The sequence below is a fragment of the Vicia villosa genome, linkage group LG1 (genome assembly GCF_029867415.1).
Source record: "Vicia villosa cultivar HV-30 ecotype Madison, WI linkage group LG1, Vvil1.0, whole genome shotgun sequence".
Taxonomy (NCBI): domain Eukaryota; kingdom Viridiplantae; phylum Streptophyta; class Magnoliopsida; order Fabales; family Fabaceae; genus Vicia; species Vicia villosa.
Window position 1 is genome coordinate 180,488,484 of NC_081180.1, and position 25,231 is coordinate 180,513,714.

Here is a 25,231-nt window from a genome sequence, read left to right on the forward strand (position 1 = left end):
ATCTGCAAAATTCTCAAACTGCTTTGGTTTTTCAAGACCAGGCTTATCATCAAACCTGATATTGATTGATTCTTCTACAATCAATGTTTCAGTATTGTATACTCTGTAGCCTTTAGAGCGTTCAGAATATCCAAGAAGGAAACACTTTTGTGCTTTAGAATCAAACTTACCAAGATGATCTTTAGTATTTAGAATAAAACATACACATCCAAAAGGATGAAAATATGAAATGTTGGGCTTTCTGTTCTTCCACAATTCATAAGGAGTCTTATTTATAATAGGTCTGATAGAGATTCTATTCTGAATATAACATGCAGTGTTTATTGCTTTTGCCCAGAAATGCTTAGCCATATTGGTTTCATTGATCATGGTTCTGGCCATTTCTTGTAGAGTCCTATTCTTTCGTTCTACAACTCCATTTTGTTGTGGAGTTCTGGGACAAGAGAAATCATGGGCAATACCATTTTCTTTGAAGAACTCCTCAAAGAATCTGTTCTTAAATTCGCCACCATGATCACTTCTAACCTTTATGATTTTACACTCTTTCTCAGATTGGATCTGAGTGCAGAATTCAAAGAACACTGAATGAGACTCATCCTTGTGTTTCAAGAACTTTACCCATGTCCAGCGGCTATAATCATCAACGATGACTAATCCATATTTCTTCCCTCTGACAGATGCTATTTTGACTGGGCCAAACAGATCAATGTGCAAGAGTTCTAATGGCCTTGAGGAAGAGACAACATTCTTAGACTTGAATGCAGGTTTGGAGAACTTGCCCTTCTGACATGCTTCACAAAGAGCGTCTGATTTGTATTTCAGATTTGGGAGTTCTCTGACCAGATTTAGTTTGTTAATCTGAGAAATCTTTCTCAAACTAGCATGTCCTAATCTTCTATGCCAGACCCATTGCTCTTCAGAAACAGACATAGGACAAGTCACCTTCTGCTTCTCAAGATCAAAAAGATCAGTCTTATAAACGTTGTTCTTTCTCTTGCCTGTAAATAGGATAGAGCCATCCTTCTGACTTACAGCCTTGCAAGACTTTTGATTGAAGATTATATCATAACCATTGTCACTTAATTGACTTATGGATAATAAGTTATGCTTTAATCCTTCTACAAGAAGTACATTAGTTATGGAAGGAGATTTACCAAGACTTACGGTTCCAGAGCCAATGATTTTGCCCTTCTGATCTCCTCCAAACTTGACTTCTCCACCTGGTTTAAGCACCAGGTCTGGGAATGTAGACCTTCTTCCCGTCATGTGTCGCGAGCACCCGGAGTCCAGGTACCATGACATTTTGCTTTTTGTCTTCTTTGCTGCCAAGGATATCTGCAACAGAAATTATCTTCTCCTTAGGTACCCACAATTTCTTGGGTCCTTTCTTGTTAGTTCTCCTCAAGTTCTGATTGAAATTGGGTTTAGCAAAATATTTAACAGGAGGAACAGCATGATATTCTTTAGGTTTGTCAGCATGATATTTCTTAGGATGTGTCACATGCTTCTTGGTGTGAACAGTGTTAAACTTTTGTGCATGTGAAGTGAGCCTAATATCATGAGCATGGCCATATTTGAACTGATCATACAATGGCTTGTATGTGATCTTCAGATCATCAACAGGTTCAAATTTATGTGAGGTATCACCCTCATAGCCAAAACCAAACCTTCTGTTTCCAGAAACACCATATATGATAGAAGCAAGATGACTTCTGCCAATACTTCTAGATAAGAACTTTCTGAAGCTCGAGTCATATTCTTTTAGAATATGATTCATGCTAGGAATGGATTTTTCTGTTTCAGAAGGATATCCACTATCTTTGGATAGATTTAAAACTTTTTCCTTCAGTTCAGAGTTTTCCACTTCCAGCTTCTTAGTTTCAAATTCAAACTGCTTCTTCAGCTTTTTGTATTTGATACTAAGATGAGCCTTGAGATCCAGAAGTTCTGTTAAACTGGAAACTAACTCTTCTCTAGATAGTTCAGAAAATACCTCTTCAGAATCTGATTCTGATGTAGATTCTGATCCATCATCTTTTGTAGCCATCAGCGCGAAGTTGGCTTGTTCTCCTTCAGAGTCTGATTCTGATTCTGATTCAGAATCATCCCATGTTGCCATAAGACCTTTCTTCTTATGAAACTTCTTTTTGGGATTCTCCTTCTGAACTTTTAGACACTAGTTCTTGTAATGTCCAGGCTCATTGCACTCATAGCAGACAACCTTTTTCTTGTCAGATCTTCTGTCACCAGAAGATTCTCCACGTTCAAATCTCTTTGAACTTCTGAAGCCTCTGAACTTCCTTTGCTTTCTCTTCCAGAGTTGGTTTACCCTTCTAGAGATCATGGACAGTTCATCTTCTTCTTCAGATTCTGATTCTTCAGGATCTTCTTCTCTAGCCTGAAAAGCGTTAGTGCATTTTTTAACATTAGATTTTAATGCAATAGACTTACCTTTCTTCTGAGGCTCGTTTGCATCCAGCTCTATTTCATGGCTTCTCAAGGCACTGATAAGCTCTTCCAAAGAAACTTCATTCAGATTTTTGGCAATCTTGAATGCTGTCACCATTGGACCCCATCTTCTGGGTAAGCTTCTGATGATCTTCTTTACATGGTCAGCCTTGGTGTAGCCTTTGTCCAGAACTCTTAATCCAGCAGTTACAGTTTGAAATCTTGAAAACATCTTTTCAATGTCTTCATCATCCTCCATCTTGAAGGCTTCATACTTCTGGATTAGTGCAAGAGCTTTAGTCTCCTTGACTTGAGCATTTCCCTCATGGGTCATTTTCAATGACTCATATATATCATAGGCAGTTTCCCTGTTAGATATCTTCTCATACTCAGCATGAGAGATAGCATTCAGCAAAACAGTCCTACATTTATGATGATTCTTGAAAAGCTTCTTCTAATCCTCATCCATTTCTTGCCTGGTAAGCCTTACGCCACTAGCTTTCACTGGATGTTTGTAACCATCCATCATAAGATCCCAAAGTTCACCATCTAGACCAAGAAAGTAACTTTCCAGTTTGTCTTTCCAGTATTCAAAGTTTTCACCATCAAATACTGGTGGTCTAGTGTAACCATTGTTACCATTTCCATTGTACTGCTCAGTGAAGCCAGATGTAGATGTGAGTTCTTCACCAGCCATCTTTTACTGAAGCGTTTTTCTCTTCCTGAATCTTTTCTAAACACGGTTAAGTGCTTGCACCTTAGAACTGGCGCTCTGATGCCAATTGAAGGATAGAAAAACACTTAGAATGGGGGGGGGGGGGTGAATAAGTGTAGTCTAAAAACTTGAACGATAAAAACAAATTGCACAATTAAGACTTCTAGAGTATCCTGATCACAACCTGATCACTCTAGGAACAAATGCTTAGACACAAGCTAAGACTTTCTTAGAGTATCCTGACCACCACGTGATCACTCTAATTACAACTGCTTAGACACAAGCTAAGACTTCCTAGAGTATCCTGATCAACACTTGATCACTCTAGTTACTTACAAATTAATGTAATCAATTCTAAGAGTATTACAATGCTTCTGAAAAGCTTTAATCACAACAGTGATATTTCTCTTAACGTTTAAGCTTAATCTCACTAATATATTACAACAGCAATGTAGTGAGCTTTGATGAAGATGAAGTTTCTGAGCTTTGATTTGAACAGCGTTTCAGCAAGTTTGTATTCAGAATTCACATAATCGGTAACCTTGCTTCTCATCAGAACTTCATATTTATAGGCACTTGAGAAGATGACCGTTGGGAGCAATTAATGCTTTGCGTGTTCCGTACAACATTGCATTTAATGTTTCACGCTTTTGTCAACTACCTCGAGCCTTGTTCACGCTGTGTCTACTGACGTTGCCTTTAATATCTTCCAACGTTCCTTTTGTCAGTCAGCGTAGCCTGCCACCTGTACTTTCTTCTGATCTGATGTTTGTGTATACAACGTTTGAATATCATCAGAGTCAAACAGCTTGGTGCATAGCATCTTCTTGTCTTCTGACCTTGAAGTGCTTCTGAGCGTGATACCATGAGAACTTCAGTGCTTCTGCTTCTGAACTCAAGTTCTTCTGATGCTTTCATAGACCCATGTTCTGATTCTGCCTTGACCATCTTCTGATGTCTTGCAAGACCATGTTCTGATGTTGCATGCTGAACCTTCTGAGTCAAAGCTTCTGAGCGCTGATTTGTGCATACTCTTTATATATATATATATATATATATATATATATATATATATATATATATATATATATATATATATATATATATTTCCTGAAAAGGAAATTGCAATGTATTAGAGTACCACATTATCTCACACAAAATTCATATCCTTGTTATCATCAAAACTAAGAATATTGATCAGAACAAATCTTGTTCTAACACTACTAACTACAACTCTGGTTTTTGACCCTGGACCACGCCACCCGCGACATTGCCGTGTTGGATATGGCTTGACATTGACGGGAGACACAATGAGCATTACCAATTCAATCTACAGGAACATTGAAGATTTTATTTTGTTCTCTTTTGTTGAAGCTAATTCTAATTGCTCCAAAATTATGCTCTACAACATTGTTATAGTTTCCTCAAAAATGTTAAAGACAACACACCTAAGGTTGTCTTTTGGTGGTTTTAGGAATAAGAATTCAACCAGAGCTAAATTTGTAGAGGAGTTCTTAGCAGGAAAGTTGTTGAGTGTTAGAAACTTCTATGATGAGATTAATTTGCTTAAGGTTTATCCCATTATTGTACTAGATGAGGACAATTGCATACCTGTATACTTGTCAAGTCAAGGCCCTGAGTTCGCACATACTACTATAGCAATATGCCTTGGTATTCCTGAAAATAATATTATAGTAATTACAAAAAGAGGTTTTGTATTGTGCTACATACAATGTTTTGGTTTTCGCATCATCGGTGTTGGAGTAGCATGCTTTGAAGCAGATGCAAGAACAGATGGGGAAGTAGAAAAATATGAGAGTACTCTAACACCTACTGTTTCACAGGAGGGTTCGCTTTTCAAGACACTTGCTAAGTATAATTACTATATTGAGATGGAATGGTTGATAGCTTGGTTTTTGGAGTGTGTTCAGGTACATGGAATGTTGTTGGAATATCTCATGTCGGAAGCTTAATTGTTGATTTGGAAGAGTAGTTGAATCTCAAGATTTTTGCAAATATACATGTTGTTGAATTTCAAGAGATAAGTACCTTTGAAGACCTTAAATGGAGTTGAAGCAAGGGACTTCATTAGCCACAAATCCAAACAGTGTCATAGGAAGGATACTGTCAAAACAAGATGAAGAGTTTTTTTTTTTAAAGAAACAAAGTTTTCAAATTTGATGTGGTTTTTAGAGGTACTGCAAGATAATTTGTATGGTACTTTTGATGATGCTATACTGGAATCTCTCCATCAACTTTATCATTGATACTAATAGTGAAGATGGTTGTTTTTTGTTCAAGAACATAGACCTTTTGCCTTCTTTGTGATTTAGTGAAGCTAACAATATGCCAAAGGTTTAACTTTTTTCTTCCTGTTTTAACAGTATGAGTCTACAACATTGAGGACAATGTTGATTTTCAAGGGGTAGGTAATGATAGGATCATGGAGGTAATTTTAGTATTTAGTATTTAATTTTATTAAGAATTTATATAAGTAATTTTATTGGTATTGTTATTTGGGCCTTTATTAATATTTGGGCTTTGTAGTTTGTTATCCACTACTAACATATATATTGTAGCCTCATTGAGACATTAGAGAATAAAAGAAATCAAAGTTTATTTTTATAATTTTATCTCTATTTCCTTAGTTTATTTTAATGTCTTTCTCTTTTTATTGTTAAACCCTAGATTGATAGTCTTGGTAGGATTAGCTTCCTATTATCCACCTTCAACGAAATCAACACATCATAACAATCTCCGACAGATAGATCGATCCAGGCGACTTCAACGTGACACCACCGATCCAAAGCAATTTCATTAACTGAGAACAACAACTCAGCATATTGGAGTCACTCCGATTGTAAATTCATGGAAGAACAAAGGAAGTTTGGAAAGATGAATAGAAAGCGAGTTTCAACGTTAAAAGAGATGTGGAACAGGGGAGAATTTTGTTTCACATGACAACAGATGTGGGGCGGATCCTTTTGTTGTGATCCTTTTAGGGTTCCATTTGATGCAAGTTATTTGGGCCAGACTTTTCTAAAGCACAGTCTGATTCATTTTTGCACCCTACAGTGTAAACACACCCCTATCCTTTTAGTTTTATAGCCTATTTTGGTTTCTTTTATGTTTTTATAAAAAAAATATTTTGGTTTATTAGTTTTTCTATTGTTATTAAAAAATTAAAAAATATATATGTTAATATTAGTTTTTATATATATATATATATATATATATATATATATATATATATATATATCAAAAATATTCAAAAATTGTTTTAAATTTCTTTTTATGGATTTAATACTTGATGATCCATTTTGGTGAGAGTTTTTGTGATGATTTTTCAATATATCTCTCTTCTTCTACTCCATTCTTCTTTTTCTTTGAATCACAAATTTAGAGGTCTAATTCCTCTTTAAATTCAATGGACTTAGGGCGTTGATAGGATGAAAATCCTAATCCGCAAAATTAAGTGATTGAACTTAAAGATGGAAGGAACCTTTAATGTGATTCCATCTTTTATTTCTTTTTATTTTGGTCGATGAAAATATTCAACATCTTTGGAATTCTTTTGGATTCTAGATGAAGACGAGACCGCTACCTATTTTCTTTTCGTGCGGTATTGCTTTTGGAGAACGATCTACATATCGTTTTCTAGCATGCATTAGCACAAAGATTGTTGACCGGCCTCGTTGTAGGGTGACTTCTACATAAGTCACTTGGCGATCTGCTTAACATAGCGCAACATTTCGTGTCCCGAATAAAAAAGATCAAATATGGAAGAGAATTGTATGCGGTTGATTTAAGACTTATGGAGGTTTATCGTGGAGTCGCTATGATTTTATCAAGCTTCTGATAAATGTCCATTGAATTTAAATCCGAGAACATCCTCCACTCACCATCGATCTTTATTACTAACTTTGATAACATACTCGACAAGTTTCAAGATGGTTATCTTTAACATCTAACAATTGACTTTAATTTCCGCAATTTATTATATTGCTCTTTATATTTTGCTTTATGCTTTAATTTATCATTTCATCATATTTACATTCTGCTATTTTTTCTTTGTCCATTTGGACGTATTGTTTATGTTTCCGCTATTTTATTTTGTCCACTTGGACCATACTTTACTTTTATGATAAAACATTAATAAACAACAAAAATCTAAAAAACACATAAGGCTATATTTCAGACTATTGGTTACTATCCTGAGCATTTTGGAGATTCAGACTTATGGACTTAGGACCTCTAGACCCTTTCTGTTGTTACTCTTCTGTTATTCAGTCTGTCTGGCATTGGATTGTTGTCTATTTGTGTATGCAGGTATTTCCTTGAAAGTCCTTGATGGTTAATTCCAAGGCATTGAGATAAGGATTTTACCCGAAAACAGTCGTTACTCTGCCCGATTTTCGTCAGAATTTTAATGTGCTTAATGCAAAGTGGTGCTAAGATAATAAACTCATATGGATCCCCAAGTGGTAATGTGTTGGTACTGATAAGTCCGAAGGATGGGAAATCTACCTTGACTCTTAATGTTAAGTGTTGGCTTCTTATTTCGGTTAGATCGTTCTTTTCCTTAGCTTTTATTTTTATGCACTAGGTTAGCCTCTTCATCTCCTCCCACTTCTTAGATTTTCAAAATCTTCTCCCTTTTTACAAAAACCTTCTTATGTTTGCAATCTTTTCAAAACCTTTTCTTAAAAATATCTTTTGCCCTTAGTGGCTTTTCTTCAAAAAGATTAAACACGATTAATTGTTGAAACGAGTGGTTATACCCCACGATTTTGAAATTGATTGATATAATGAGATCTTTTCCGCGTGGGAGATCTAGTGGCATACTCGTCGATTTTTATCCGAGTTGGAGCCCTTCTTTCATTTGCGATGCAAAGAACTCGTTTGTTCTCATGCTCAAGATCAATGGCTGCGTATTCTCTCCGACGACGATAAAGTGTTTATTCCTTTTAAAAAAACTGTTTTCCCTTTAAGTGGAACTACATTAGCTCTGACTTCTCCATTGCACCGAGGAGGTATGTAGGCACAAAGCTTAACACTTTGCCGAGCTTATTTTAAAAATCAAACAAACCCTTTTTAGCACACACACACAGATTTTCAAAAAGGTTCCTGTGGAGTACCACAGATATGAGGGGTGCTTAAAACCTTCCCCTCATATAATCAACACCCGAACCTGAGTTCTCTTTTGTTTTAAAAAAACAACTTTGGGATTTACGTTCTTTCCCCTTTTCCTTTGGAAACAATAAAGCGCGGTGGCGATTTCAAACGAAATATTGAGGCGAGTCAATCTTATGGCTTCGATCTCATATTTTCCCCGCTACAAGAAGTATGAAGCTTTCAAGATGGAGGAAGATGAAAATATTGAAGTAATGTTCTCAAGATTCCAAACTCTGACTGCTGGATTAAGAGTGCTAGATAAAGGCTACACCAAAGCTGATCATGTCAAGAAGATCATCAAAAGATTTCTCAGAAGATAGGGTCCTATGGTGACTGCATTCAAGATTGCCACGAACTTGAATGAAGTGTCTCTTGAAGAGCTGATTAGTGCCATGAGGATTCATGAAATAGAGCTGGATGCAAATGAACCTCAGAAGAAAGGTAAGTCAATTGCATTAAAATCTAATAATAAAAAATGCACTAACGCTTTTCTGGCTGAAGAAGAAGATTCTGAAGAGTCAGAATCATAAGAAGAAGAAGAAGATGATGATGAACTTTCCATGATCTCGAGAAGAGTAAATCAACTTTGGAAAAGCAAACAAAGAAGGTTCGAGAACTTCAAAAGGCCTGAAAGAGGAGAATCTTCTGGACATAGAAGATCTGACAAGAAGAAGGTGACGTGCTATGAATGCAAGGAACCTGGACATTACAAGAATGAGTGCCCAAAGCTTCAGAGGGAAAAGCCCAAGAAAAAGTTTGAAAAGAAAAAGGTCTTATGGCTACATGGGATGACTCAGATTCTTCTGATCAAGAGTCAGACTCTGAAGATGAGCAGGCAAACATTGCGCTAATGGCTACTCTTGATGATGAATCAGAATCTACATCAGACTCAGACTCTGAAGAGGTATTTTCTGAACTTTCTAGAGATGAGCTAGTTTCTAGCTTAACTGAAATTCTGGAAATCAAGGCTAAACATGGTATCAAATACAAAAAGCTGAGAAAGCTCTTTGCATTTGAAACTAAGAAGCTTGAAATAGAAAATGCTAAACTTAAAGAAAAGGTTTAAAACTATCTAAAGATGTTAAGTCATCTTCTTGTTCAGAAAAGTCTATTCCAAGTGTGAACAATATTCTTAAGGAATATGACTTGAGTTTCAGGAAGTTTCTATCTAGAGGTATTGGCAGAAGTCAACTTGCCTCTATGATATATGGAGTTAGTGGAAACAAGAGAATTAGCATAGGCTATAAGGGTGAAACCCCATATAAACTTGAATCGGTTGATGAGATGAAAATCACATATAAACCTCTGTATAATCGATTCAAGTTTGGTCATTCTCATGATATAAATCTCACATCTAAATCTAAGAGTTTTCATTTAACACACACCAAGAAGTATGTTGCACATCCTAGAAAATATCACGCTATTTAGAATAGGGAATATCATGTTGTACCTCTTTTTAATCTTCATGCTAACCCTCAGTTCAATCAGAACTTGAGGAGAACTAACCCAAGAGGACCCAAGAAACTATGGGTACCTAAGGAAGAGATTATTCTTGTTGCATATATCCTTGGCAGCCAAAAAGACAAAGGAAAACATGTCATGGTACCTGGACTCTGGGTGCTCGCGACACATTACAGGAAAAAGTTATATGCTCCAAGACCTGGAGCTTAAATCTGCTGGTGAAGTCAAGTTGGGAGGGAACAAAAAAGGCAAGATCATTGGTTCTGGAATCATTTGTACTGGTAACTCTCCCTCTATAACTAATGTACTTTTAGTAGATAGATTAGCTCATAACTTATTGTCCATAAGTCAATTAAGTGACAATGGTTATGACATTATCTTCAATCAAAAGTCCTGCAAAGCTATTAGTCAGAAGGATGGCTCTATCCTATTTACAGGAAAAAGAAAGAACAACATTTACAGGATTGATCTTCAAGATCTTAAGAATCAGAAGGTTACTTGCCTTATGTCTGTTAATGAAGAGTAACGGGTCTGGCACGGAAGATTAGGTCATGCTAGTTTGAGAAATATTTCTACGATTAACAAACTTAATCTAGTGAGAGGACTCCCTAATCTGAAATATAAATCAGATGCTCTTTGCGAAGCATGTCAGAAAGGGAAGTTTTCAAAACCTGCATTCAAATCTAAGAATGTTATCTCTTCCTCTAGGCCGCTAGAACTTCTGCACATTGATATGTTTTTCCCTGTCAAAATAGCATCTGTCAGAGGGAAGAAATATGGATTAGTCATTGTAGACGACTACAGCAGATGGACGTGGGTAAAGTTCTTGAGACACAAGTATGAGTCACATACTATGTTATTTGACTTATGCACTCAAATTTAATCTAAGAAGGAATGCAAAATCATAAAGGTCAGAAGTGATCATGGTGGAGAATTTGAGAACAGATTCTTTGAGATTTATTTCAAAGAAAATGGTATTGCCCATGATTTCTCTTGCCCTAGAACTCCACAGCAAAATGGAGTTGTAGAGAGAAAGAATAGGACTCTATAATAAATGGTCAGAACCATGATCAGCGAAACCAATATGGATAAGCATTTTTGGGAAAAAGCAATTAATATTGCATGTTATATTTAGAATAGAATCTTTATAAGCCCTATTCTAAATAAGGCTCCTTATGAATTTTGGAAGAACAGAAAGCCCAACATTTCTTATTTCCATTCATTTGGATGTTTATGCTATATTCTGAACACTAAAGATCATCTGCATAAGTTTGATTCTATGGTTCAGAAGTGTTTTCTACTTGGATATTCTGAACGCTCAAAAGGCTACAGAGTATACAATTCTAAAACTCTTGTAGTTGAAGAATCAATCAATGTTATATTTGATGATAAGCTTGGTCTTGAAAAGCCAAAGCAGTTTGAGAATTTTGCAGATATTGAAATCTCTAACTCAGATCATGAAGAACCCAGAAGCAAAGGTTTAGAAGATCAAGTTGTTGCCTCTTTGGAGAATCTTAAAATATCTGAAGAGCCAACACCCAGAAGATCTTCTAGACTCAACTCTACTCATCCAAAAGATGTTATCATAGGAAAGAAGGATGATTCTATCAGAACAAGAGCATTCCTTAAGAACAATGCAGAATGTCAACTTGGTTTAGTATCTCTGATCTAGCCAACTTCTGTTGATCAAGCTCTCGAGGATGCTGAATGGATAATTGCCATGCAAGAAGAACTTAATCAGTTTACAAGGAATGATGTTTGGGATCTCGTTCCAAGACCAAAAGGATTTAACATCATTGGAACTAAGTGGGTCTTCAGAAACAAGCTAAGTGAAAAGGGAGAAGTTGTAAGAAACAAAGCCAGACTGGTTGCTCAGGGCTATAGTCAGCAAGAAGGCATTGACTATACAGAAACCTTTGCACTAGTGGCCAGGTTAGAATCTATTCGTCTTCTAATTTCTTTTGCCACTCAGCATAACATCATTCTGTATCAGATGGATGTTAAGAGTGCCTTCTTAAATGGTTATATAGATGAGGAAGTATATGTCCACCAACCTTCTGGTTTTGAAGAATCTAAGTCTCCAGAACATGTTTTCAAATTAAAGAAATCATTATATGGCATGAAGCAAGCTCATTGAGCTTGGTATGAAAGATTAAGTTCTTTCCTTCTGGATAATGGTTTCACTAGAGGACAAGTGGATACAACTCTCTTCTGTAAAACTTTTAAAAAGGATATTTTAATTTGCCAAATTTATGTTGATGATATCATATTTCGAACATCTAATGCTGCACTTGGAAAGGATTTTGCTAAGTCTATGCAGGCTGAGTTTGAAATGAGCATGATGGGAGAACTCAAGTATTTCCTTGGGATCCAGATCAATCAAACTTCTGAAGGAACTTATGTTCATCAGACCAAGTATGTGAAAGAACTTCTGAAGGAGTTTAATCTTTCAAAAAGCAAAGAAGCAAAGACTCCCATGCATCCAACGTGTGTTTTAGGTAAGGATGAGGTAAGTAAGAAGGTAGAACAAAAGCTCCACAGAGATACGATTGGATATCTTCTATATCTTACTGCTTCTAGACCTGATATTCTATTCAGTGTATGTCTGTGTGCTAGTTTCCAATCAGATCCTAGAGAATCTCACTTAACAACTGTTAAGAGAATTTTGAGGTATCTGAAAGGTACTACTAATGTTGGTTTATTCTACAGAAGATCTGAAGATTACAACCTAGTAGGATTTTGTGATGTTGATTATGCTGGAGATAGAGTTGAAAGGAAAAGTACTTCTGGAAGCTGTTAGTTTCCGGGAAGTCATCTGATCTCTTGGTACAACAAGAAGCAAGCCACAATTGCCCTCTCTACAACATAAGCAGAATATGTTGATGCTGCTGGATGTAATACACAGATGCTCTGGATGAAGAATCAGCTAGAAGATTATCAGATATATAAGAGTAACATTACTATCTTCTATGATAATACTTCTGCTATATGTTTATCTAAAAATCCTATCTTACATTCCAAATCTAAACATATTAAGATCAAACATCACTTCATTAGGGACTATGTTCAAAAGGGTGTTCTTTCTTTAAAACTTTGTGGATACAGAACATCAGTGGGCTGATATCTTCACAAAACCCCTTGTTGAAGATAGGTTTAAGTTCATCCTGAAGAACATCAGTATGGATTTATGCCCAGAATGAAAGGATGAGAAGATCTGATATATGGATTAGATTTGAAATGATTATTTATTCTCTTATCAGAAGTTCTGAACCTGTTTATCAATTAGATATTCTAATTCTATTATTACTAACGTTTCATATGTCTAAGTTGATTCAAAATTTCTTTTAAAGCAAAACAACTATCACCAGCTATTCTAGATGATGAACACGTGTTCACTCTGAAGGGACAGGCATGCGTGCAGTAGATGAGACGCTGCCCTAGGTAACTGTGCAAATCATTTCAAATATCACGTTTTCTCCTAACGTCATTCAACATTAAATGCTAATTGATTCATTGTCTGTAATCTTTGTCATTCAGAATCATATTGCATATCATTTCAAATTTGTTCCTATATAAACACATCTCTATATCATTTCATCTCTTTCCATTCATCTTCATTGTTCATTCTTTGTGCATCTTCGTCTCTTTCTATCTCTTTGCATAAACCATAGTTACGAAACCCAGTAATCTCAGTTGTGAATCAATCGCTTCTTCATCAAATGTTCAACGCAAGGTTCAGTCTACAAAAGAAGAAAAACAAAAGTAATCTACAAATACTCCATTGAAGACTTGTTTGATTCCTTATGAAGAACTAGAAGTGCTCTGTGAAACTATGGTGGATTTTGAAAACCTTCTCGCTCATGATTTCAAAATCAAAACTGGAATGTTGGTTTAAGCATGGTCAAACTTCTTTGAACGCTTGGTTGGACCAGTTTACCCTACTTTGGTTAAGGAATTCTGGACTCATACCACTGTTACTCCAACTGCTATCATCTCTTTTGTGTTAGGTCGTGAAGTAGTTATTTCAGAAAAACTGATAAGGAAGTTGTACAGTCTTTATGGTATAGGTGGAATCACAGGTGCTATCCCTGGTAGAATTGATTGGGATAAGGTTGATCCAGAGTTGTTTTCTTCTGGAAAAAGCTCTCTTTACACCATAGATTTGAAGCCTTCATATAGAGTTTGGGAAAAGATCATTCTAGGATCTTTATAGCACAGGAAATCAACTAACTCTGCAACCTACATCAATCAAGATCAGAAGTTCACCTTGTTCTGCATTGGCAAAGGTATGAGAGTCAATCTACCTCATATTCTGTTTCAGCATCTGAAGGCTAATGTTGAAGAATCAAGGGACGAAGAACGTCTGAAAAATCCCAAGCTTAAGAAGAATACCATTCCTTTTGGAAGAATGATATCAGATATTCTGACTGAGAGTGGTCTGTTAGATACTCTAAGAGCAGCTGACTCTTCTCAACATCTTACTGCTATTCGTGGGAGTATTTTGTCTGCCCAGTTCTTGAGAAGAATGCAGTTGATTGAGAAGGTGACTACTCCTCCAAAGGTGTTTCCAGATATTTTGACCAGAAGAACACCTGTTGCTGGTTTCTATCATATGTACAAGGCAGAATTATCAAAATCAGTCAAACGTTATCTTAAATCTTGTGTTAGAGCTCAAACAACTCTTGATCCTGCTTGGATACGTGGAATAACTCTTCCTTCTTTGGATGAGTTAAGGAAAAAGGATAAGAAGAAGAAACAGAAGAAGTTGAAGAGAAAGGTCACAGAAGAAGGTCCTGATGATAAGAAATCCAAGAAGCAGAAGAAACCTTCAAGTATTGTAATCTCTAACTCTGTACCTGTTACTAATTCTGAACGTGTATCAACAGAGTCTCAAAATACCTAGAACTTCTGAATAGCTTCAAAAGCTCATAGGAGATATAGACAATGCAGATTCCTCTAGCTTGTAGTCTACTTTTGACTTTCCCCCTCAGAAAAGGCCACCTCCTTCTGACCTTCCATCCTCTTCCACCACCACTAAAAGAAACCGTCCACTTCATTCTGAACCAATTCTTGACTCCCAACCTATAAATGCTGTCTTTCCACAAATTCCATCTGAAAACATTTTCTCAACCTCCTCCATTCATTCTTCTATCTCTCCCTTAAATGACCCTTCAACCACCTCCACAGCAGATTCTTCATCCTCTCTTTTCTCTTCTACCACCTCGGTTCTGTTTTCTAGAGAACCTGCACCATACTTTGTTCTTAACCCAGATTCCCTTATCACCCATTTCCGAAGAAATCCTCCTGAACCCTCTGTTTATATGCATTATGAATTGCTTAAGTATTAGTTACAGACAGGTTTAGATGCTTTAAAGGTAGCTCATGAATCCAAGATGGATCATGTAGCTGCTGGGAAGCTCTGGAGAGCTTTCAGAAGAGAGATTTAGTCTGATTTTCTGGATCTTCGGAAAGAGTGTCTAGCTGTTACTCCTGGTCCTTCTGGCTATCGTTTGGAGTATGATGATGGAAGATACTACCATCCCATCACTAGCTGGAAGCCTCTTGAGGAAAAGGAGTTCGTAGATGAGCTTGCAAAAGAAGAGAATCCCCTGGCAATTGTTGTATGGGAGCCACATTCATACAAGGTTCTGACTGGAGACTTTCAGTTCATATTCAACTGGCTTAGGGAGCATCCCTCTGATAAAGCACCAAATATGGTATATCCAGAAATTGAATACCCTCCAGAACCTGTGACTCCAACACCTCCAGAAAACATAGCTGCAATCCTTGAAGGCTCAGAACACCCTGTTACTGAAGTTCCCGTTGAGGAAAATAAAGGAGATATTCTTATGGTTGAAGCTGATGCTGCAAACAATCCTCCTGCTATGGACAACAGCTTTGATGCTACTTTTGCTGGTCCTTCTGTGTTGAAAAAACACTTTGAATGAGCTCCAACAGAATCAAGCTACCTTGGCTCTTCGTTTGGACAAGCAAGCGAATACGAATGCCGAGTTCAGATCCTTCATGCAGGATCAGAAGTAAGCAACAAGGAAGCAAGTTGAAGACACTGCTGATATTAAGAACCTTTTGGGAGTCTTAGCTTCTAGGCTTATCAAGTCATAGTCTGTATTTGTGTCTTAGTTTGTTTTCTTTGTTGTTTCCATCTGCTTGAATTGCATCTTCTTGAATTGCATTTGTTTTCTTTTGTATTGCTTATCTTTTGATGATTAATCAATTACAAATTATCCGTTCTTTATTCACTCTGTTTGTTTTCTTCACTCAGTTGCTAGGATTAAGTCTCAACATTTCCTAACATTATTTGCAAGTTCTTCTGTCTTTGATAGGTTTTGTAGGAATGTGATATTTTGGAAAAGCTCAAAGTAAGAAGCAAAAACATGAGGAAAGGCAATTCTAAAGCTCTTGAAGATTTGAATCAAGCTGAGTGCTCTGAAGTTTCAAATCCAGAAGCGAGAAATGTTGAGATCAGAAGCAAGAAGAATGCTATGATACAATCAAGTATGCTCTGATACAATTGATTGTATGCTTTGATTCAATTGATTACGAAGAGAAATTCAAAGTTCTGCAGCTATCCAATGGAAGCTCTGAATGTTCTAAAGTTCTATTCAAAGTGAAAGTCTCAACTGAAATGGAAAAATACTCAGGGAAGTCTTTTACTTATAAATTCTTCTAGTATTAATTTCAGGGGGAGATTGTTAATCTCAAAGGGGGACATATTCACACACTCTGATTATATGCTTTTGCTATATCTGTGTAATTGTCTTTGTTCATCTGATATTCTGGATACAAATTCATATCAATTATATATGTTTTTGTCATCATCAAAAAGGGGGAGATTGTTAGAACAAGATTTGTTTTGATCAATATTCTGTTTTAATGATAACATTATATATGAATTTTTTAAAAGATAATGTGGTACTCTAATCCTTTGCATTTTCCATTTCAGGAAATATATAAAGAGTATGCACAAATCAGCGCTCAGAAGCAACTGACTCTGGAAGTTCTGGATGACTTCATCAGAACATGCTCTGGCAAGACATCAGAAGATGGTCAAGCAGAATCAGAACATGAACTAAAAGCATCAGAAGAACGAAGTCAAAAGTAGAAGCATTGAAGTTCTGAATGGTATCGCGCTCAAGCTCTTCAAAGTCAGAAGACAAGAAGATGCTCTACACCAAGCTGATTGACCCTGATATTCAAATGTTGTTGTATACAACATCTGAGTCCAGAAACAAGTATAAGATGAAAGGCTGAAACGTCTAATCTCTGACTGACAAAAGGAACGTTTGAAGCTACAAAAGGCAAAGTCAGTAAAAACAGGAAAAGCAAGGCTCGAGGTAGTTGACAAAAGTGTGAAACATTAAATGCAGAGTTGTACTATTCACGCAAAGCATTAAATTCTCCCAACAGTCATTTCCTCTCAGCGCCTATAAATAGAAGTTCTGATCAGAAGCAGCAGTAGAGAACACTTGTGCAAAATACTGAAACACTGTCAAAATCAAAACTCACGAACTTCATCTTCAACCTCACAAACTCTTGTAATATTTAGTAAGTGTTAAGCTTAGAACTTAAGAGATATATCATAGTTGTGATTACAACTTTATTAGAAGCAATCTAAACTCTTACATTATTTTACATTATTTGTAAAAGGTTCCTAGAGTGATCAAGTTGTGATCTGTAGACTCTAGAAGACTTAGAAGTTTTCTAAGTGGATAACCATTGTAATCAGTTTGATTAGTGGATTAAATCCTCAGTTAAGGTAAATCACTCTAAGGGGGTGGACTGGAGTAGTTTCGTTAACAACGAACTAGGATAAAAATAATTGTGTTCATTGTTTTTATCTTACAAGTTTTTGAAGTCACACTTATTCAACCCCCCCTTTCTAAGTGTTTTTATATCCTTCATCCCAAGCATGCTTAAAGCATTGTACCTCACCATTGGAACCATAACTTCAAGCTTACTTCACCATGAAGCAAAGTTTGATATCTTTCACATGTGAACCCCTTTTGTTCTGATTTTTTCACCCACAAACCCTAATTTTAACCTATAAATAGAGGGCATTGCTCAGTGCATCAAACACACCTAAATTCTCCAAGTCACTACCCAACTTGAAATTCTTCCTTTTATGTAATTTGCATTTTGAGAGAAATTTTAAGTTCCATAAGTTCTGAGTGTCAGACAACCTTCCAAATAGCTTCTATACATCATTTAGAAGCTGTTCATCATAATCACCATCCTCAAAATCACCTCAAACCAAAAAAACACCATTAAACCTCCATTAAAGGTCATCCTTAAGCCTTAAACTGGAATTTTTCATTTGGCTCGAGCATTTCTTGGATTTTCACCACAAATACCTTCGATATCACATATAGAAGCTATCCAAACACTTAATCCATTTCTATAACACTTGGAACCAAGAGTTCCATCCATAACTTTTTGTTTGGTAGGTACTATCAGGTTCTGAGTTCCAGGCTTGTTCAAGCTCAAGTAAGCTTCCATTTAGCTTCACTGAGGCACAAGGAAGCTATCCAAATCACTAACACACTTTTGTAACACCTCTAAGCAAGGGTTCGATCTCCATTTTCAGAGGTAAAAATTCAAACTTTGAATTCATAGATATAGGTACCATTTTCAATAAAATTTGATATCATTCTGCTCAACATGATGTAGGAAATAAAAGCCCTAAGGTTTTAGGGGTTGATTGTACATATTCATCATTTAATTTTAGTTTGAAGTTTTAGGGTTCTTGACAGTTTTCCAGAAATTCATGAGTTTCAGTTTGAATAAATTTATGAAAGTCATATGGTTGAATTCGTCTTGAAAAATCACATAAGATGCACCTTTGCATTTTCAAAAATGATCCAGATTTGAGCAAATTCGAAAATCCAGATTTTTGTGTCTCAAGGTTGAAGATGAAGTTCAATTGAATTTAGAACGTGTTTTTAAATATATATTCACGCGTGTGTTTTGTTATCAGTTATAGCGCGCTAGCCAAATGGTAACTTTTGAGCCTTTAACCCTAGTGGCGTGGTGGCGTGGGTTCAAGCCCTGTTAGGGCCAAACCACTTTTTTATACCTAATTTATTTCATTTTCTTTACAACTTTCACATTTTTTAAAATATCAAAACAATTTATTTTTAAGCCTTTTATTTTGCACACTACTTATTTAAGTTGTCTATTGTGATAATATATTTAAAAATCTAAAAATATTTATTATTTTATCATTTAAAAATTAAATCAAAAACAAGTCTTTTATATGTTTAAAAATTAAAAAAAATCAATTCTTTTTTATATTTTCACCAAGTATCCTCTTGTATATTTTTGTGTGAATTATTTTAGGGTTAGGATAATGTCTCCTTGAGGTCACCATGTACCCTTAGACCAATCCTCTTTTAGGCTATGGTATTTTAATCATTTTAGGTTTAAATGTGGTTCTAAAACCCTAATTTGAATCTTTGATCTTTAGCTTCAGCATGTTAATATAACTTGTTCCTTTGATTATTGTCTTTGTTGATGTGCATATACTTGTTGATTTTTATCCTTGTACACTTGTACTTTATTCATTGAATTATAGTTGTATATATACTTTGTTTACTAATCATATGCATGAGATATTTATCCATCAATCATCACATCATCTTCATTCATACATAAAATGATTCAAAGGTACAAACATCCTTTTTATCCATTATCATTTGAGTTTACATTGATCTCTTTGTTATACTCACTTATTTACTTTTGTGATACATGTTATCACACACACAAACTTGAGGTATTCATGATTGATTGCTTAAGTTGTTCTTGAAATATCCAAAGGAATGAGAATAATATTGACTAAAATTGTCAAGGTACTCAATCTCTTTTCCAATCTCTTTCATCTTTGTGCTTAGTATTGTTAAAACTTTGCACCCGCTTGTTTTGAAAATGGTTTTGTATTGTTAAATCTCATTCTTTTTAAATCAACCCTTGATTTTGTATTGTTAAAACTCAACCAACCTCTTTTAAACCTCTTGTCTTGTATTGTTAAATCTTGGCTCTCTTATTAAAATCGGTTAAGTATTGTTAAAGCTTAACATTTTAAAAACCCGTTGAGTATTGTTAAAACTCGACATCTAAAAAGATTTTGGCCACTTGGCACTTTTATTTTCTTTTTAAGAGAAACTACAAAAGCTCTGACTTCCCTATTGCACTTAAGGGGGCTTTGGCTAATATGCATAAGGATTTTCCTTATGCACCATGCATAAGCCTACATAAGTCATTGGATTATGTTTTTAATCCAGTATTGAGTATTGAGTATTGAGTTGTGAGTATTGAGTAATAACAATTGATGTATAGAATTTGATCCAATAATCCAGGGGTCCATAATAATCTATGCACGGTGCATAGATTTTTATCTATGCTGCTATGCACGGTAACTGCACCCACTTAAGGGGTATGTAGGTTTAAGATGCCATATCTTATCGAACTCACTTTTAAAATTTCTTTTCTCATCCCCCACTCTATTTAAACAAAAACACAAAGGCATTTTCATAATAACAAATTAACAACAACAATAATAACAATATGTTCAAAGAGATTCTTATGAATTACCATAGATGTGAGGGGTGCTTAAAACCTTCATCTTGCATAACAATCCCCCCGTACCTAAATCTCTGATTATTTTATTAGTTTTGATTTTAAAAACTTCTGTGAGTTTTATTCGCTCTTTTTTTCATTTTCTTTGGAAACAATAAAGCGTGATGGCGACTCTGTTTAAAACATATGAGCTAAGTCAATTCAAAGGCTTTAGTTTCACAAATTTCACAACAATCAGAAGTATTAAAATTATTTAAGTTTAAAATAGAGAAACAAATTTTATATAGAATGTAAAATAGGGAGAGTAAAAAACTGATTTTAATTTAAGTTCAGAGGGACAAATTTCCTATAAGAATGTAAAATAGGGAGACTAAAAAACTTATTAAGATACGTTATACATTACATTACTAATCAATTCCATGTATAACAAGTATAACGACCATTCGATTCCATCCGACATGGTCCTGATTGTTTTACGTCCCATGTACATTCATTACAATTAGCAGAGTCCCATCTGGCAACGTAAGCATCATACCAATGAAACTCATTCTTCCACTGAAAGGAACAGAAAAATTGTGTTGTTCCAAAGATATTATCACTAAATTGAAAATTATAACTGTCATTGTAATGAAGAAGTTGAGCACCAATATTATTATCTTTAGATTTACAATGAACAGTTAAATCTGATTTGTCTTCCAAAAGATTAATAATCTTCACATGTTTATGTCTCTTTCCAAGAACATAGTTGACAGATAACAACGTCAACAAACTCAACAAGAAGAATTTTTGGGTTAAGGGTGACATTATTTAATATGATGGGTGCAAATATGTTTAAAAGTGAAGCATATATTTATAGGAGGTTTTACGATAGAATTAGAATTTATTTTTTAATTAATTATTATTTTTTATGAATTAGGAAATTTACAATTCAAATTCAAAGAGGAAATCATATGTTAATATAACTCATTATATATTTAAAATATTTCAAATATAGTTTTGATTAGGAAAAATGTAGACTAAATATTCATAACCAAATAAATTTAAAACGAGTCAATGTTTTCCTTAATTAAATATAATTTCTAATACGTAAAATGTCCATGGCGTGGTTTTGGGAAGTCAATTTCATATATTATCTTGGAACGTAAGAAGTGTGAGACGTATATATTAAATTATATTTTTATAAGTTTTTTATTACATATTTCTGCCAAAATTTTGTTAATATTAATAATTAATAAATAAGTTTAAAATTTTTTATTTTTACAATTTATGTTTTAATTAATGTATAAAAACCATCAAAATTCTATAAATATTTACAATTAGTTTTTCTATTTTAGTTAATAAAAACCATCAAATTTCATTTAATATTTACAATTTCCATTATTATTTGTAACAGTTGAATTCAATGTTTTTAATAAATTTTTTTGAAAAAACCAACAAGTACAATTATAAAATCCAATAGTTGACATTTACTTGTATTTTTAAAAAAATATATATAATACTTCCAATTGATTCAGCTAGATAAAATGCCACACGACTTTAAAATTTGTTAAAAATTTATACACGTGACTCGTCAATAAATTTTTTAACTGATAGTGATCACTGAGATTAGTGAAATTTAATATACATAATAAATTATTAAGTAGTTTAACTCTATAAAAATTTAATGTTTATATATATATATATATATATATATATATATATATATATATATATATATATATATATATATATATATATATATATATATATATATATATATATATATATATATATATATTAATGGTTAACATTCTAAACTGTCACATCACATTAAATTTTTTTTAGAAAATTGTGCACGTGACTTGTCAATAAATTATGAGAAAATGGGTGATACACTAGTGTAAATAAGTTTTACACTGTCAACCAATCACAACCATGAATCAGGATAAATTATACTTTAATTTTTAAAAAGTTTATATGACATGACAAAATAATTTGTTTCTATTGGCTGACAGTGTAAAACTTTTTTACACTGTCAGTGCACTACCTTTAACCTCATAAATTATTTTAACTGATATGAAATTTAATATTCATAATAAATTATTAAGCAGATTAACTAAAAAATTAATGTTTATATATATATATATATATATATATATATATATATATATATATATATATATATATATATATATATATATATATATATATATATAATTTTGAGATTAATTAGAATACTAAAACAACTTTAGTGATTTTGTCATATAAGTATGAAATTAAAAATAAAAATAAATAAATCATAATTAAATTATTTTAATAACTATTTCTTCGATAATTCTTTAATCTTATATGTCAAAATTACGCATTCTAAATGAATGACATGTAAAGTTGCTTTACACTAACCGTGTATTTCAATTAATCTCTTAATTTATCGTTAAGATTCTAAAATGTCACATCACCTTAAATTCTTTTAGAAATTTGTGACTCGTCAATAAAATCTTTAACGGATTACTCAATTTTGTGAAATTTATTATTCACAATAAATTATTAAGCAAATTAACTCTATAAAAATTTATTGTTGTTATATATATATATATATATATATATATATATATATATATATATATATATATATATATATATATATATATATATATTATATATATATATATATATATATATATATATATATATATATATATATATATATATATATATATATATATATATATAAAATACACCAATTTCATATTATCATATAAAAAGACCATTCAATAATTTCATTTCGAATAATTTTTTTTAATCAACCGTTGGATTGATATATAATATCGTATAGATTATATCTATAAAGTTTGAGATTAATCAATAATAATTTTTAATACCATCAAGATATTCAAAGATTAAAGATAAAATGAACTTTCCTATGATGTATATTTTGTTGTAATTCAATGACATAGTAAATTTTTATATATTAATCTCAAACTTTATAGGTATGATCTATATGATAGTATGTTTCAATCCAATAGTTGATTTTAAAAAAAAAAATTCGAAATAAAGTAATTGAACAAGTGTATTTCTTGGTGTAACTCTTCGGATTTAATTTGATTTCTCTCTCTCTCTCTCTCTCTCTCTCTCTCTCTCTATATATATATATATATATATATATATATATATATATATACACTAGTAAAGGACCCGTACGTTCGGACGGGTCGCGTAAAGTCGATATAAATATTATATAGTTATGGTTAAAAAATGTATATTAATTTATACGAATTAAACAGAAAAAAATTTCAATGATAATTGTCATACAAATATTAATTTTAATTAACAAGTTGTATTAGTTGTCAGGATATACATAGATTTGGTAATTGCTATTAAACCAAATATATGGTGGAAAAACAGGTTTGTCCCGTCAGGAATGCCTATAATTTTTATAATTGTTTATAATTTTAATTTTACAATTTCTATTAACAATTATTATAAAATAAAATATATTATACAACAAAAAAATATAGTGGTTTAATATTTTGCTTAGGTTTAATGATTTGAATAATATTATATTTTTTAAAATTTATGTAGTAATGTTATATGCTATAGTAATTCAAAAGTCATTAAACATATGATCTGTAATATTTGTTCAATTTAAATAAATATTTTGTTGGCCCGTCAGAAAAATAGGTTCGGATCGTCGGGCATGCCTATAATTTTTAAATGGTTCGAATCGTCGGGCATGCCTATAATTTTTAAATTCTTCTGTATTGTATTATCGACTTTGTTGTAATTGTTTGGTTGGATTTTTACTCTTGACTTATAACTTTATATATGTCATTTTCTTCATAGTTTTCGTATTATCGAATCTTAGTATACATTATAATTATTTGATTTGAGAAGCACTTTAATACGTATATTAATTTAAACAAATTCACAAGAAAAAAATTCAATGTTGATTGTCATATAAATATCAATTTAATTTATCATGTTGTAGTAGTTGTCGGGATATACATAGATTTCGTAATTGCTATTAAATAAATATATGGTGGAAAAATAGATTTGGCCTGTCAGGCATGCCTATATTTTTTTTTTATAATTGTTTATAATTTTAATTTTAGCATTTCTATTAACAAATATTATAAAATAAAATATATTATACACGAAAAAAATATATTGGTTTAATAATTTGATTAGATTTAATGAATTGAATAATATTATGTTTGTTAAATTTGTGTAGTAATTTAGAAGTAATATGCTATAGTAATTCATAAGTCATTAAATATATGATCTTTAAAAAATGTGATAAGAATATTGAAATTCTGGCCTAACAGACTCAGATGTCGTAAAAAATGTCGAGACATGTAATCTGTCAAGAACAATGCAAAGAATATACACGGAATAAGAAAATTATACCTCATACCCCTACCATTATCCCTCTACCCTGCATTTTTTAAAATATTCCAATTCTATCCTTTTAATTTATAAAATAATTTTATTATTTATTATTTACCATTTCAAACCCCTACCAAAGTGCATCGGATAACTTGCAGTCAAGTTATCCGGTTTGTAATTTTTCTTCACCGGATAACTTGCAGTCAAGTTATCCGGTTTGTAATTTTTCTTCACCGGATAACTTGCAATCAAGTTATCCGGTTTGTAATATTATAGATAACGATTTTATTTACTTTTGGCCATGATTTTTCCTTGTTGCCTGAACTTTTTTATTTTTTATTTTATTTACTTTGCAACAAGGAACAACCGTGGCAAAAAATAAATAAAATAAATAATAAAAAAGTTTAGGCAATAAGGAAAAATTGTAGCGCAAAGTAAATAAAATTGTCATCTATAATATTACAAACCGGATAA